At 41.6% G+C, this 14,636-nt stretch overlaps 1 pseudogene; it reads left to right on the top strand.

Moving 5' to 3' along the window:
* The first annotated feature begins 1,582 nt into the window (after positions 1-1,582).
* Positions 1,583-4,472, top strand: LOC148128907 (uncharacterized; annotated as a pseudogene).
* Positions 4,473-14,636: the final 10,164 nt, after the last annotated feature.

Genomic DNA, 14,636 nt, shown 5'->3' with positions numbered 1-14,636 from the left:
TAAAATAGGTTTTGTAGCTGGCATGGCTGATCCATGTTTGTTTAAAAGAGAAAGTGATGGTATAGTGTCATTATTGTTATTATTTACTGATGACATAGCATTAATCACAAAAACTGAACAAGAGCTACTGAGATAATTTCACTATTGGAAAAGAAATTTAAGATAAAACTATTAGGAGAAATCAAACAATATCTTGGTTTAAAGATAGATAGAACTAGGGGAGGATACAAGATCTCACAGGCAGATAAAATTAACCGATTACTCAAAAGTTTTAAAATGGAACTTTGTAAGCCGGCTAAGACACCAATGAGCCAGGAATTTAGTCATAGTGATGTTCAAAGTCTTGTTTTTGTTAAGAACATTTATCAGTCCTTGATTGGTAGTTTATCTTATCTCAGTAATTGGTCAAGGCCAGATATAGCATACTGTGTTAATCGATTAGCAAGATTTAATGCTGAGCCAACTGAAAGGCACTGGCAAGCTGCTAAACGTGTGTTAAGATATCCGAAACAAACAATGCATTATGTATTGTATTTGGAGCCTAAGGATGAACTGAGTTTAACTGCATATGCCGATGCAAGTTTTGCTACAGACATAAATACACATAAATCTACATCAGGTACTGTAGTATTATTGGGAAAAGCGTTGATTGGATAGAGATCTATTAGACAGAAACCTCTAAGTTTGTCAACAATGGAGGCTGAATTCTCATGTTTGTCTTTACTATGTACAGATTTAGTTTTGTATAAGCAACTACTAATTGACATGGGGATTAATGTAACAGATTCTATTGTTGTTTATGAAGATAACCAATCAGCAATTACAGATGGCTTCAAATATTGCTGTTAAAACAAGAACGAAACACACAGATTTAAGATATTTAAATGTGAGACAATGTGTGCAAAGTAAGATGATTAAGCTGGAATACTGTATGTCAGAAAACAATATAGCAGATCATTTTACAAAGGCCCAAGGCTCCATAAAGCATAAGGCTTGCTGTGAAGATTATGGACTTAGAATGTAAGGTTGTATATATTGTCCTACCCAAAAGGGAGAATGTTAGGAATGTAAGTAACCTAACAGCTATTTGGGATGGAAATATATAAACCAGGATAAGCATTTTAAAACTGTATCTTTAAGAGATTGCAAAAACTGCAATTGAGTATGGTTTTTCAAATGGCCATAAGATGGAGCCAGAAACCTGGGTTGTTTTACTCTGAGTCTCAGAAGAGAGTGTGAGTGTATCTCTGTTTCCTTCTGTTGGAAAGTATTGCAGTTCTCCATTTTTCCTAATTGACTGATATTCCTGGATTTAATGTAACTCTTACTGAACTGTTTTTGACACTGGACTTTGATATTTGGATTATCCCTGGATTGAAAAACTGACTGATTTACCTGTGAATGATTTTGGATTGCTTGTTTGGACTTTGCTTAAACCTTTCTGAAAGTAAAAACCTACATTTACTGTATAGTGTATCTGTGTGCTCTGTGTGTATTATTCCAACACTACTGCTACCATATACGAGATTACCAGTCAGTGGTTGTGCGAGCCATCCGAGTGGCAGGGAAGCCTTCAGTGAATATGTCAAAACCTTCCCTGGTGTTGCAGGAACCCACAGAAAGCCCCGAAGCATTTTATGCCCGCCTTTATGATGCTTACCGCATGTACACTCCCATAGATCCTACTGCTCAGGCAAATGCCTGAATGCTAACAATGGCATTTCACAAAGTGCCACAGACATACGCTGTAAATTATTAAGGCTTGAGGGAGCACTAGGTAAGCCCATGATCGAGCTAATGGAGGTAGCACGGAAGGTTTTTGTAAACAGGGAAAAAGAGGAAGAGCGGAAGAAAAATCAAAAGATGCAGAGAGAAAAGCTGAATTAATGGCGGCAGCTATGATGTGGACCCCAAAAGATAGAGGAGGCAGCCGAGCAAGGGGCAACAGATCTGGGTTAGGACATAACCAGTGTGCTATTTGTAAGAAGGAGGGACACTGGAAGGGTGAGTGTCCAGAAAGGAACAAGGAAGAGAGGCTAGATGGAAGAAGAGGGAATTTCCAAAGAGGCCTCCAAGGACCCCCGAGAGGAAGCCGGGGAGGGCGAGGTTACAGGGAAGGATTTGAAAGAACCCCTGTCATAGGCTTGGCAGAGGTGGAAGAGTGGGACTGAAATCGACCGGGTTCAGATCGCCTCCCAGAACCTATGGTCCAGCTAAATGTAGGAGGCAAACCTATTACCTTCCTAGTAGATACTGGAGCCACATGGTCAGTCCTAACCCAGCCCCTAACACAGGCCTCCCCCCACACTATTAACATCTATGGGGCAACAGGAAGTATTTTACAGCGCCCCTTTGTGGAACCCCTCGTGTGCACAACTAAAGGGCAAACCATAACACATCAATTTGTGTATATGCCAGACTGTCCTATCCCACTCCTGGGGAGGGATTTGTTGTGCAAACTTTGAGCTCAGATCTCCTTTGAAGAGGATGGGACAATGACACTGGGATATGGGAAGATAAATGTAACAATACCCAGAGAAGAAGAGTGCAGGCTCATGGGGGCCAGGGACAAGGGACAGGGAGATGAGGATGAATGGAAGCAATTCAATGTTCCACATTTGTGGGCTGAGGATAACCCCCCAGGCTTTGCCAGTCACCACTCTCCCATCGTAGTAGAAGAGCTACCAATGAAAGTGCCTATCAGAATCCGACAACGGGCATACCCCAGGCATATTGTCCAAGCAATTCAAGAAGTTATTGATCTATACTTGAGATACCATATTCGGGTGCCCACAGAATCAAAATGGAATACCCCAATACTGCCCATTCCAAAGGGGGAAGGTAGATTTAGGCCAGTTCAGGACCCCAGGGTCGTGAATTTGGCCACTGTAACCATCCATCCGGTGGTCCCAAATCCGTATATCATTTTAGGCTTGATTCCCCCAGACTGCCAAGGGGTTCTCAGTCATAGACTTAAAGGATACTTTCTTTACAATACCTATACATGAGAGCAGTCAAGCCCTTTAACCAGTTGGAAGCAACAGTATACATGGACCAGATTGCCCCAAGGGTTTAAAAACTCACCTACCCTCTTTGGGGCTGCCTTAGCCAAAGACCTGGAAGCTTTGACTACACCCCCTCCTGATGTGGTGTTGCAGTATGTGGATGATCTGTTGATTACTGGTCACACAAAAGATAATTGCTGGAAGAACACACACGAGTTGTTACTCCTATTGCAAGACCTGGGACATAAGGCCTCTCAGGAAAAAGCACAGTTGGTTTTAGAAAAGGTCCAATATTTGGGCTATGACATAGAACAGGGGAAACATACCTTAGGTCACAAATGCAAAGAGGCTATATGTCAGCTCCCAACACCTAACAACAGGAGAGACTTGAGAAGGTTTTTGGGAGCCGCAGGTTTTTGTCGTATCTGGATCCTTAATTTCAGCCTAATTGCCAAGCCCCTCTATGAAGCTACCAAAGGACAGGATAAGGAGCCGCTACAGTGGGGAACACAGGAAGCAACTAGTTTCCGATTGCTCAAGCAAGTACTGTTGCAAGCCCCCAGTTTAGGCCTCCCGGATTTGGATAAACCATTTCAATTATTTGTAGATACTAAACAGAATGTAGCAGTGGGTGTTCTCACCCAGAAAATGGGAACATGGCATTGCCCTGTAGCTTATCTCTCTAAACAGCTGGATAATGTTGCAAAAGGATGGCCTGCGTGCCTTAAGGCTGTGTCTGGGACTGCTATCTTAACTCAGGAAGCAAGTAAACTGACTTTTGGACAAGAGCTTGACATTTATACTCCCCATGCCCTTAAAGCAGTTCTGGAAACGAAGGGCCATTTGTGCCTAACCAACCCTCGAATGCTGAAATATCAAGGCTTAATCACTCATAACCCTACGATTAACATTATACAATCCACCGCATTAGATCCTGCTACATTATTGCCTGAACCAAACTCAGAAACCACTCACGATTGTATCCACACAATAGAGGAAACATATGCCAGCCACCCTGACATGACTAATGTACCCCTTCCTTCCCCGAATTACACCTTATATATGGACGGTACCAGCTTCATACAGGAAGGAATTAGATGGGCAGGGTATGCAGTGGTTACTTTGGATGATGCTTGGGAAGCGGAGCCCCTCCCTTCAGGCACGAGTGCTCAGTTAGCTGAATTGCATGCATTAACTAGAGCTTTGGAGCTGGCAAAAGGCGAATGTGTCAACATATATACAGACTCTAAATATGCTTTCCTCACGGTTCAAGTCCATGGTGCCTTATATAAGGAAAGAGGACTTATCACTGCAGGAGGCAAGGATATTAAGTATGGCCCCCAAATACTACGCCTCCTAGAAAGTGTATGGGCCCCACAGAAGGTTGCAGTCATACACTGCCGAGGACATCAAAAAGTGGCCTCTGATATACAAAAAGGCAACGATAAAGCAGATAGAATGGTATGAGAGGCATTTCAAAGGACTCCAACAATACAAGCACAATGCCTTACTGTATGGACACCACACAAACACCACCAACCACATTACTCCAAGGAAGACATGAACCAAATTGAAGCACTTGAGGCTCAACTGGAAGGAGGCTGGTGGATCCTACCAGACAACCGGATTTTCGTGCCGGGGCATATGGCTTGGGACATAGTACAGCAAGTACATAAGCAGCTGCACCTAGGAAAAACTGCTTTAGCAAAGGCTTTGCAAAGGGAAGTTTATATTAGCAAAATACACAGCATTGCAGCAAATGTCTGTGCCAGGTGTGAAATTTGTGCAGCAAATAACCCTAGACAAGGGCCCCAACCACCACCAGGCCACCAACCAAGGGGCAGTTACCCGTTGGATTATCTTATGATTGACTTCACAGACATGCCCCGCTCTGGCCACTACAATGCACTGCTAGTCATCGTATGTACCTACACAGGATGGCCTGAGTGTATCCCTACTCGCACAAAGAGGGCTACTGAAGTTGCCAGGGCACTACTCCACATCATAATCCCTAGATATGGCCTACCTTCTAGAATTTCATCAGACAATGGTCCTGAATTTATCCACAAGGCCACTCAGTAACTAACTAAAATATTGGGTATCACTTGGAAGCTCCATTGTACCTTCCATGCCCCCTCTGGAAGCAGGGTTGAGAGAGTTAATAGCACTATTAAGGAGAAATTGGCCAAAATATGTCAGGAATCCCGCCTTAAATGGCCAGATACTTTGAGTTTGGCTCTGGTCACTGTCAGGTGTGCTCCTCAGAAAGGTGTCTCACTTTCACAATTTGAGTTATTATATGGTCGGGTCCCCAATCTACTTCATCCAAATATTCAAAATACTGTACAGATTTCTGATACAGTTAGAATGCAACAAGTCCAAGCTCTTAATACGATAGTCCAAAGATTACAACAATATGTATTAACCTGTAAACCTCATGTCCTAGTGACCGCTCCTCATAACATACATCCAGGACAGGAGGTCTGGGTTAAAGATTGGAAAAGGGAAGTATTGAGCCCAAAGTGGAAAGGGCCATATACTATTGTTATGTGTTCTCCCCTTGCTGATAAGGTAGCTGAAATAAAACCGTGGATTCACTGGTCTCGAGTTAAATTGGCTGCACCTACCCAGTGGAAAGTGGAATCCCACCCGACTCATCCATTGAAGGTGACTCTCCAAAGGACTACGCGGGATATCTCCCCTTCTGGTGACACTCCAGAAGCTGTCCCTCTACGAATGGGAGACGAAGAGGAACAGATCCCTGCAGGAAGCTAACACCCAACACACGGGTCTCCCCTGGACACTTCGATCGCAAGTCAAGCGTACCTAAAGATTAGAATTCTTTAGAAAGGGGGAATTGGTGGTGGTGGTAGATATTCTATCCCCTATTACAATATGGAGGCTAACCAAAGGATGTGGGAGACTGCATGCATCCGCAGAGGCCTTATGCCCTCCATCTGGATTGTAACCATCCTGTTAGTAAGAAGTGTTATCCTTAACTCCATGTACTTATATGAGATGTTAGTGGCTAAGAAGGGTAATACAAACAAAGAAATACCCCTCGATAAGGATGCAGTTGATGAGTGGTATTCACCAGACCCCACTGACCTGGAGGAACCCCAAGACCTGGAGGAGGACCAGGATAAGGGAAGGGAAACCAGGCCATGTGACATGTGCTTTATGGTACTACCCACAGGCAGACATTTTACTTGTAGTGTAATCAAGTTTCCTAATTGTTCCACTACTAATCTCCCTCAGTGTGAGCATGAGGGAACTAGATATTGGCAGTGCATGTACAACAACACTATAAGATGTCATCTTCTGCGCACTCCATGGGTACCCATTAGGCATGTCCGCATACCCCGAAGTACAACAGATAAAGAAAGTCCACCTAAGGAAAAGGCACTTGCAGGATTAGCTACATGTACTCAATGCCTAACTAATGAAGGGGCTCTACATGCCAGGATTAGGAAGCCAGATTCATGCACTCATTTCCATGTACCCTCCTCTGCATATGGTCAAAAGACATATAAAAGGTGCAATGGGACGGAGGGAGTTTTATGTTATAGAGATGATCTCTTGCCAATCTTTCAAAGCAAAAGGCGAGCTGAAAGATCAAGTGCTCCAGCTACTAAAAATCCCTTATGGCCCAACAATTGCACAGTATGTATTAAATCTGTGTTGAAAGGGAGAACAGTTACCATGACTTTGGTGTATCATACCCATTACAGATGTCAGGGAAAAGTAAGTAACTGTTGCTATAAAGTAACCCCCTGTTGCTATAAAGGTACTCTATCTGTGCCCAAAAGAATGAATGCTATGACCCCAGGATTAATCCAGCACAAACATGGTTGGTAGCTAGAAGTAGAGGCTCAAGTAGCGGCCCAGTCATTTCCCAGATACAGATATTGTCAGCCACTAGCCCAGGTACCATTTTGTTTGATGTCTGCAAAGTGGCCCAGTGGCCCACTTCCTGCGGGTCTTTCTTGTCATGGCACAGAACGTATACCCAATCTGATGTTTATATTTGCCCTTATAACCACCCAGTAGGGACTGGAAAGGGGGACTGTAGAAACATGGATGAGAGATTCTGTCCAACCTGGGATTGTGTTGCATGGGCCACTTATACCTCAAATAAGGGCAAGGGAACTTATCTCCAGATAACAAGGGTACATGCGCTCACAAATTGTATGCCATATCAATGTAATTATGTCAACATTACTATACCTAACCCTCAGCAATGGATTTCCAGATATGGGTCAATGATGGGAATTAGATTGTGGGCACAAGGCACTGATCCGGGAGGTATCATACACCTGTCTCTGGAAACCAGGTATCATCCTACTAGAAACTATACTAGATATTTCTCTGAATTTTGGAAGGAAGTTGATATCGAGTTTCAACCATCCCAGCAGGCTCACTATTTATTTCTGGAATTGGCCTCTACCATAGCACATACTTTAAATGTTACCAGCTGCTATGTATGTGGGGGTACTAAAATGGGTAACCAATGGCCATGGACAGCCCAGGAATGGAACTACTCAATCAACTATAATTTAACGGCCATGCCCAGACATCAGCCTCAGTCCAGGTGGAAACTAGATACTCCCATTGTGGGTCAATGGTGTTTGGCAAACTCACAGGGGGAGGGACTATCAGCAGGGGAAACAGACTGTCTAGAGGTACATGAATGGAATCAAACTACCAATTATTGGCAGTACTGGCCAAATAATACAAACCAATTCTGGTCCAATTATTCCTTGGAGAACATTACTGTAGCCCCTCCCAGTGTACACTGGATTTGTGGCATTATGGCTTATAGTACTTTGCCCTTGAAATGGAAAGGAGCATGTACTTTAGGTATCATAAACCCAGCCTTCTTTATGTTACCACTTAATCAGCCCCAAGTAGTAAAAGCTGACCATTGGAAAAGTAGACAACTAAAAGCAGATTATAAGATAGGGGATTGGAGTGATGATGAGTGGCCCTCTGAATGGGTCATTCAGTATTAATACTCGGCCACTTGGGCCGCTGATGGCAGTTATGGCTATTGCACCCCAATATATATGGTAAACTGCATTATCCGATTACAAGCGTTTGTAGAATTGATTGCAAATGAAACAGCTCAATCACTATGTACAATAGCAATCCAGCAGAAAACATTTAGAGATGCAATATACCAAAATCGTCTGGCCCTAGATTTCCTCTTAGCCACTGAAGGGGGAGTGTGTGCAAAATTCAACTTTACAAATTGCTTTCTGGAATTCGATGATATTGGTGAAATCATTGAACAAAGTGCTAGACGTATAGAAAACATTGCGCATGTACTTGTTCACAAATGGAATGGGTTTAAATTTGGCGAGATATTTGCATCTTGGTTCCCTAAATTACCTGGCCTCCAAGCCATAGTTGCACTCATTGGAATGATAGCAGCAGGATGTGTTATTCTACCATGTATTCTCCCCATCTTTGTGCGAGTAATCTCCAACAGTCTTTCTATGCTGGTAGAAAAGAAGGCTGCAGACAAGGCCATGTTTTTGTGGGAATATGAGAAATTGAACACAATAGAAGATATCTCTCACATCTATGAAACTCCACAATAATCTAAGGATTTAAGTGAAGTTTCAAAGGGGGGAATGAAGCAGGGTGGAAAATTACCAGAAAAGTATTCTTATCATTGGCAGAAGTTCCTTAGCTTATATCGCAGACATTATAGACGTTGCTTAATATGATATTGTGAAAATCAGGAAATCTGCTGAATCTAAGTATAATGACCTATGAACTAGATATTTTCTGTAAACAGCTAAATGGCAAGGGTGGCAAGGGTGGGTATGGAAAATAACAGATGGTGTAAGATAAGCACGTATATGCTGAATTGTGCAAAATGACTAATTAGACTTACTTCCCCCTTTTGTAGTACATATGTTATGGTATAGCCTGATAAGAAAAACGTCCTGGGAAAAGCTGAGATTGTGAGCTGCATAAAAGCAATCCATCAGGAATAGCCGGGGGTTCAGAATTTGCCATGCTAATGCTCTGAACCTTTTGCGCAAATAAACCTGTATTCTCCTACCCTTCATGGTCTTGTGTCCTGATTTGAATGCAGGATCTGCTGCAACAATTTAACAATTAATTATTATACTATTATATGATAAATCAATTATTATAGACAAAGCATTATCTATCAATATTTGGTCTTGAGGTACTGAAATAGTGGAGGTAATGAAGTATTGGAGGTTTGTTGTGTAAAGTTTTTCCTTAAAGCCATTTTGGGGGTTTTGTTTTGTTTTTGTTTTAAAGAGGAAGCATTGCTGTTTGATAGATTTGAATGGAGAAGATTTGAATGAGCTCACCAATCATCTACTTTGGAGTTTGGAATGGATGAGATTTGGGTGAGGGTTTAGTGGAGGTTGTCCAATCAGCTGAGTGGGAATTTAAATTCAGGCTGGCTAATCAGCTGGGTGATTTAAATGGAGTTGGGTGATTTATATGGAGACTATCAATTCTCTGTGAGTCTCTCAATTAGCGGCTGTTTAGAATTACAGTCTCTTGTTCTCCTCCAGTCCCAACTCCCTTTTGAATGTTTAGGATTACCCTCTGTCAGTTTCATCTCTTTCTCTGCAGTTCAGATTCACACTCTACACCAGTCAATCTTCACTCCCAGAATCAGTCTCTCTGTAAGTGTCTGAATCAAATTCTCATCTAAACACAGCTCAACCTGGCCCTTATCTGTATCCGCTCTCCGCTATCCATTCTCCGCTCTCATTTATTCACAGCTCGTGTCAGCTCTTATCACTATCCGCTCTCCACTATCTGCTCTTTGCTCTCTGCATGCCCTATTTGTTATCCACCAGTCCCAGTTCTTTCAGGTCTCACCTGTTTGGAATGGCATCCTATGGAATCAAATTTGTCTGTATTATATCTGTTTCCCCAATGAGCATTCTGGTTTGACTTCATCTATAATCAAATAAACTTAGATAAATAAATAAACTTAGATGTTTATTTATGCTGAAAAGTAATACAGTGTCATGAAAAAAAATTAGGCCAAATTTTCGCTGATGGGTATTGTTGTTGGAAGCAGTGTTGATTAGATCTGACTGATCTGTTTCTCTTCTGGTCTGCCAACAAGTAAAACCAGAGAAAATGCAGTAAAATCCATTGATGGTAACTTGTTGGAAATTGTTACTACAATAAAGCCCCAGTAAACCCTGTTATAATAGATTTATTAGGTGCCATTACACTGTTTTGATTCCTAGCATATTCCTATTTCTAGATATAAATCTTTTTATGTTACAATGTCATGAGTGACTACTCAGAAGTCTCATGAATGTCAACAGGAGTTACTCGCATACAGGTGACTAGAATAGAATTCTTTATTGGCCAAGTGTGATTGGACACAAAAGGAATTTGTTTTTGTCAGAGTATATTCATGAACTGGAATAGAGCATAATAACAAGGTCAGCCAATGAATAAGCATAGCAAGAAGTAGAATTAGCCTAGGCATGGCTCTATATTAAATTTTGCAGCTCTGAAGCTATTTATTTATTTATTTATTTTATTTATTTATTTGATTTGCCAATTGTTTACAAGATAATAAGTATAAATGTATACATAGTTGTGAATACATGAAATGGGTACATATAAGAAAAATAAAAGAATAAGAGAAACAATAGGACAGGGACGGTAGGCACGTTGGTGCGCTTTATGCACGCCCCTACAGACCTCTTAGGAAAGGGGTGAGGTCAATAGTAGACAGTCTAAGGTTAAAGTTTTTGGGGTTTGGGAAGAAACTACAGAGTCGGGTAGAGTATTCCAGACATTGACCACTCTATTGCTGAAGTCGTATTTCCTGCAATCAAGTTTGGTGCGGTTTACTTTGAGTTTGTATCTATTGTGTGCTCTTGTGTTGTTATGGTTGAAGCTGAAGTATTCATTGACAGGTAGGACATTGCAATGTATGATTTTATATACCATGCTTAAGTCAGACCGAAGACGGCGTAATTCAAGGTTTTCAAGTTCTAGAATTTCAAGTCTGGTGGCATAAGGTATTCTACAACGAGTAGAGGAGTGGAGAACTCTTCTTGTGAAATATTTCTGGACTTTCTCAATTGTGCTAATATCAGATACGTAGTGTGGGTTCCAGACTGATGAACTGTATTCGAGTATTGGTCTAGCAAATGTTTTGTATGCTCTGGTTAGTAGTGTGATATTACCAGAGAAAAAGCTACGTAGGATTAGGTTAACAACTCTTAATGCCTTTTTGGCTATGTAGTTGCAGTGGGCTCTAGCACTTAGATCATTAGAGGTGAGTATTCCAAGGTCCTTTACAGAGCTTGAGTCATCAACAAGATCTTGACTATTCAGCTTGTATTTTATTTTCTGATTTTTTTTTTGCCAATATGTAAGACAGAGCATTTATTTGTTGAGATTTGAAGTTGCCATTTGTTTGACCACTCTGATACATAGTCAAGATCTTTTTGTAGGGTAGCAGTATTGTCTGTGGTATTGAACAGCTTTACATCATCAGCGAAGAGAACGCAATTGCTCTTAATATGATCACAGAGGTCGTTTATGTAGAGTATGAAGAGAGTTGGTCCTAGAACACTGCCTTGGGGAACACCACTATTGACAGGTACTGGATTTGATAGTACGCTCCCGATTTTGACCATTTGTTGTCTGTTTGACAGGAATGCTTCTATCCAGTTATTCAGTTGTCCAGAGATACCATAGGATTTTATTTTTAGGAGTAGTTTGTCATGTACCACTGAATCAAAGGCTTTACAGAAGTCTATGTAGATTGCGTCTATTGCTTTGCCCTGGTCGAGTTGTGTCGTCCATATGTTTTTGCAGTGTAAGAGTTGCAGATTACAGGATAGTTTTTTTCTGAAACCAAATTGTTTATTGGAGAGTAGGTTATTTGTCTCTAAGTGAAGGATGATGGATTGGTTAATAATTGATTCCATGACTTTACAGGTGACGCAGCATAAGGAGATTGGCCTGTAATTTTCAACTAGGCTTGGGTCTCCTTTTTGAAGATGGGGATGACTGTGGCTTGTGACCATAGGTTAGGCAAGGAGCTGGTTCTGAAAGATTTTTCAAAGATTATGCTTAGAGGTTTGGCTATGGCAGTGGATAGCTTTCTTAAGAAGTAGGCACATATTCCATCCGGTCCAATAGATAGAGATGGTTTTAGGTTGCGTAGTGCTTTTTCAACATTGTCTTCTGTGAAATCGATATGTATTAGATCATTGTTGTTATCTGTGGTACGGCTAGGAAATACTGGGCATGATCCATTGCTGTTTACAAATACTGAGCCGAAGAATGTGTTAAAGATGTTGGCTTTAATGGTGTCGTCGTTGCAGTCTTTACCATCAGGTCCTATCAAGGGAGGGATGGACCTTGAGTCTTTTAGTTTGTTGTTTACAAAATTGTAAAAAGCACGGGTGGAATTGGTGCTTAGAAGGTTTTCCTCTTGTTTAATGTGATAATTGGTGCATTCGGTCTTTATCTGGTGGCATAAATTTTTGTATCGGTTTTTGAAATTGGCAACGTGACCAGATTTGTTTTTCCGCCAGAGTGATCTCTTTTTGGATTGAAGTTTCCTTATTGATATGGGTAATCTGCTTTTTGTTTTGTTTTGGGAGTTGTTGTTGGTACATATAGTTTGATGACTCTTTTGACTTCAAGTAAAAATATGTTGTAATGGTCTTCAACAGTATTGCATCCAGTGAATAGAGATTGCCAATCAAGGGATGAGAGATCGTTGTGTATAAGATCATAGTTGCCTTTTTGAAGTTACAATTGGGAATTACATCATTGTGGTGATTTTTGTGTGGACGTATGTTGAGACAAAAGTCAATCATATTGTGGTCGCTACTGGAAAGGGTTCTTTAGTTTGTATTCCGTAAATTAAATTCAAACTATTGCAGAAGATGAGATCGAGGCAGTTGTTTAGTCTAGTGTTGTTGGTTACTAGTTGTTCCAGTCCCAGATTTGTAGTAGCATTGTAGAAGGTTGTGTGTATGATTTCAGTTGTACAATCATTTAGGGTCCAGTCAATATGAGGTAGATTGAAATCACCAAGAAAGATTTTTGGTCTGTCTATTGAAGATGAAACTGCTTTTCTTCTGTGCTGTGTAACTAGCTAACTTGCTTGCTTGCTGAAGACTGGAGCTCTCTCTGAACCTGTAACATGTCTGCTTCTGTTTGAGTTTGCTCCATGTTGGAGAAATCTACAACTGGTATGGTAAAATTTACTTAATACATTTATAAAGCTGTTAAATGAAGCATCAGCCATCTGTGTTTATTTTTCTGGAATTGAATTTATGCTGCAAAACTCTGAACAGGTTATGGGCCCAGAAGTCCAGAAAAAGACTGAATTATAATTAAAGCCGATAGACTACCTGTGTTAAAAGTAAGAAACAAGGCAAGAGGCTTTGCAAGACTGTGCTTTTGGGCAGGAAAGAACTTGCTATCCATCAAGGTGGAGCACATCTCAGGGCTGTGAAACACTCAGGCAGACTGGTTGAGCAGGGCCATGGTCGATTAATCAGAGTGGTACCTGCATCTGAGTTTGTTTCAAGAAGCGGTATAGAAGTTCAGTCAACCGGTCGTAGATTTATTCGCCTCTTCCCTAAACTCATGAGGTTCATCTCCAGGTACCCAGCTTAAGGAGTGGAGAACTTCAATGCTTTCCATTGTCATTGGCCCCCAGGACTTCTGTATGCATTTCCCCTCTGCTGGTGATTCCCAAGGTCATACAAAAACTTCTGGAAGAGAAGTCAGAGCTGTTGTTGGTGGCACCATACTGGCCCAAAAGGCCGTGGTTCACGGATCTCAGGGATCTGTCAGCAGAAGAACCATGGAGAATTCTGCTGAACAGAGTCTCGCTCACCCAGGGTCCGATTCAACATCCGGACCCTCAATGGCTTCACCTAGCTGTATTGAGGTTGAGCAGAGATGTCTGAAAAGTGAGAAACCCTCGAACAAAGTCATCTCCACCATCCAAGCGGCCAGGCGCCCTTCAACAAACAGCATATACAATGCCACATGGAACATTTTCTATAGATGTTGTATTATATCTTGCACAGACCTTCTGTCAGTGACACAAGTATTGGAGTTCTTACAAGAGGGCCTCAACAACGGTTTCTCTTGTGAAGACAGGTGGCAGCCCTAGCTTTGGTCGTCACCTGGGGAGATCTGCAGTCCATCTCACATCATCCATGCACAAGCAGCTTTATTTGTGGTGCCGCAAATTTAGGACCCCGGTGATGCACCATTATCCAACTTGGGACCTTAACAAAGTTCTCACCATGCTCATGAAGTACCCCTTTGAGCCCCTGAAAACTACATGTCTCCACTTTCTAACATACAAGGTAGTTTTTTTAGTAGCAATAACATCAGCAAGATGTATCTTGGAACTAGCCGCCTTATCAGTCAGACAAGACCTCTGTATTTTTCATTCTGACAGAGTAGTTCTTCATCCAGATCCTACGTTCATCCCAAAAATTAATTCAGCTTTCCACAGGGCACAAGAACTAGTCCTTCCGAACTTTTGCCCAAGACTAACTCAGGGCCTTGAATGCCAATGGCATCAGCTTGACAAGAGATGTGCTCTACATACGTATTTAT

The sequence above is a fragment of the Notechis scutatus genome, chromosome Z (assembly GCF_049901735.1).
Source record: "Notechis scutatus isolate UNSWTSFEM ecotype Mainland chromosome Z, rNotScu1.2, whole genome shotgun sequence".
In the NCBI taxonomy this organism is placed as follows: Eukaryota; Metazoa; Chordata; class Lepidosauria; order Squamata; family Elapidae; genus Notechis; species Notechis scutatus.
This window is presented reverse-complemented; position numbering and strand designations above follow the sequence as displayed.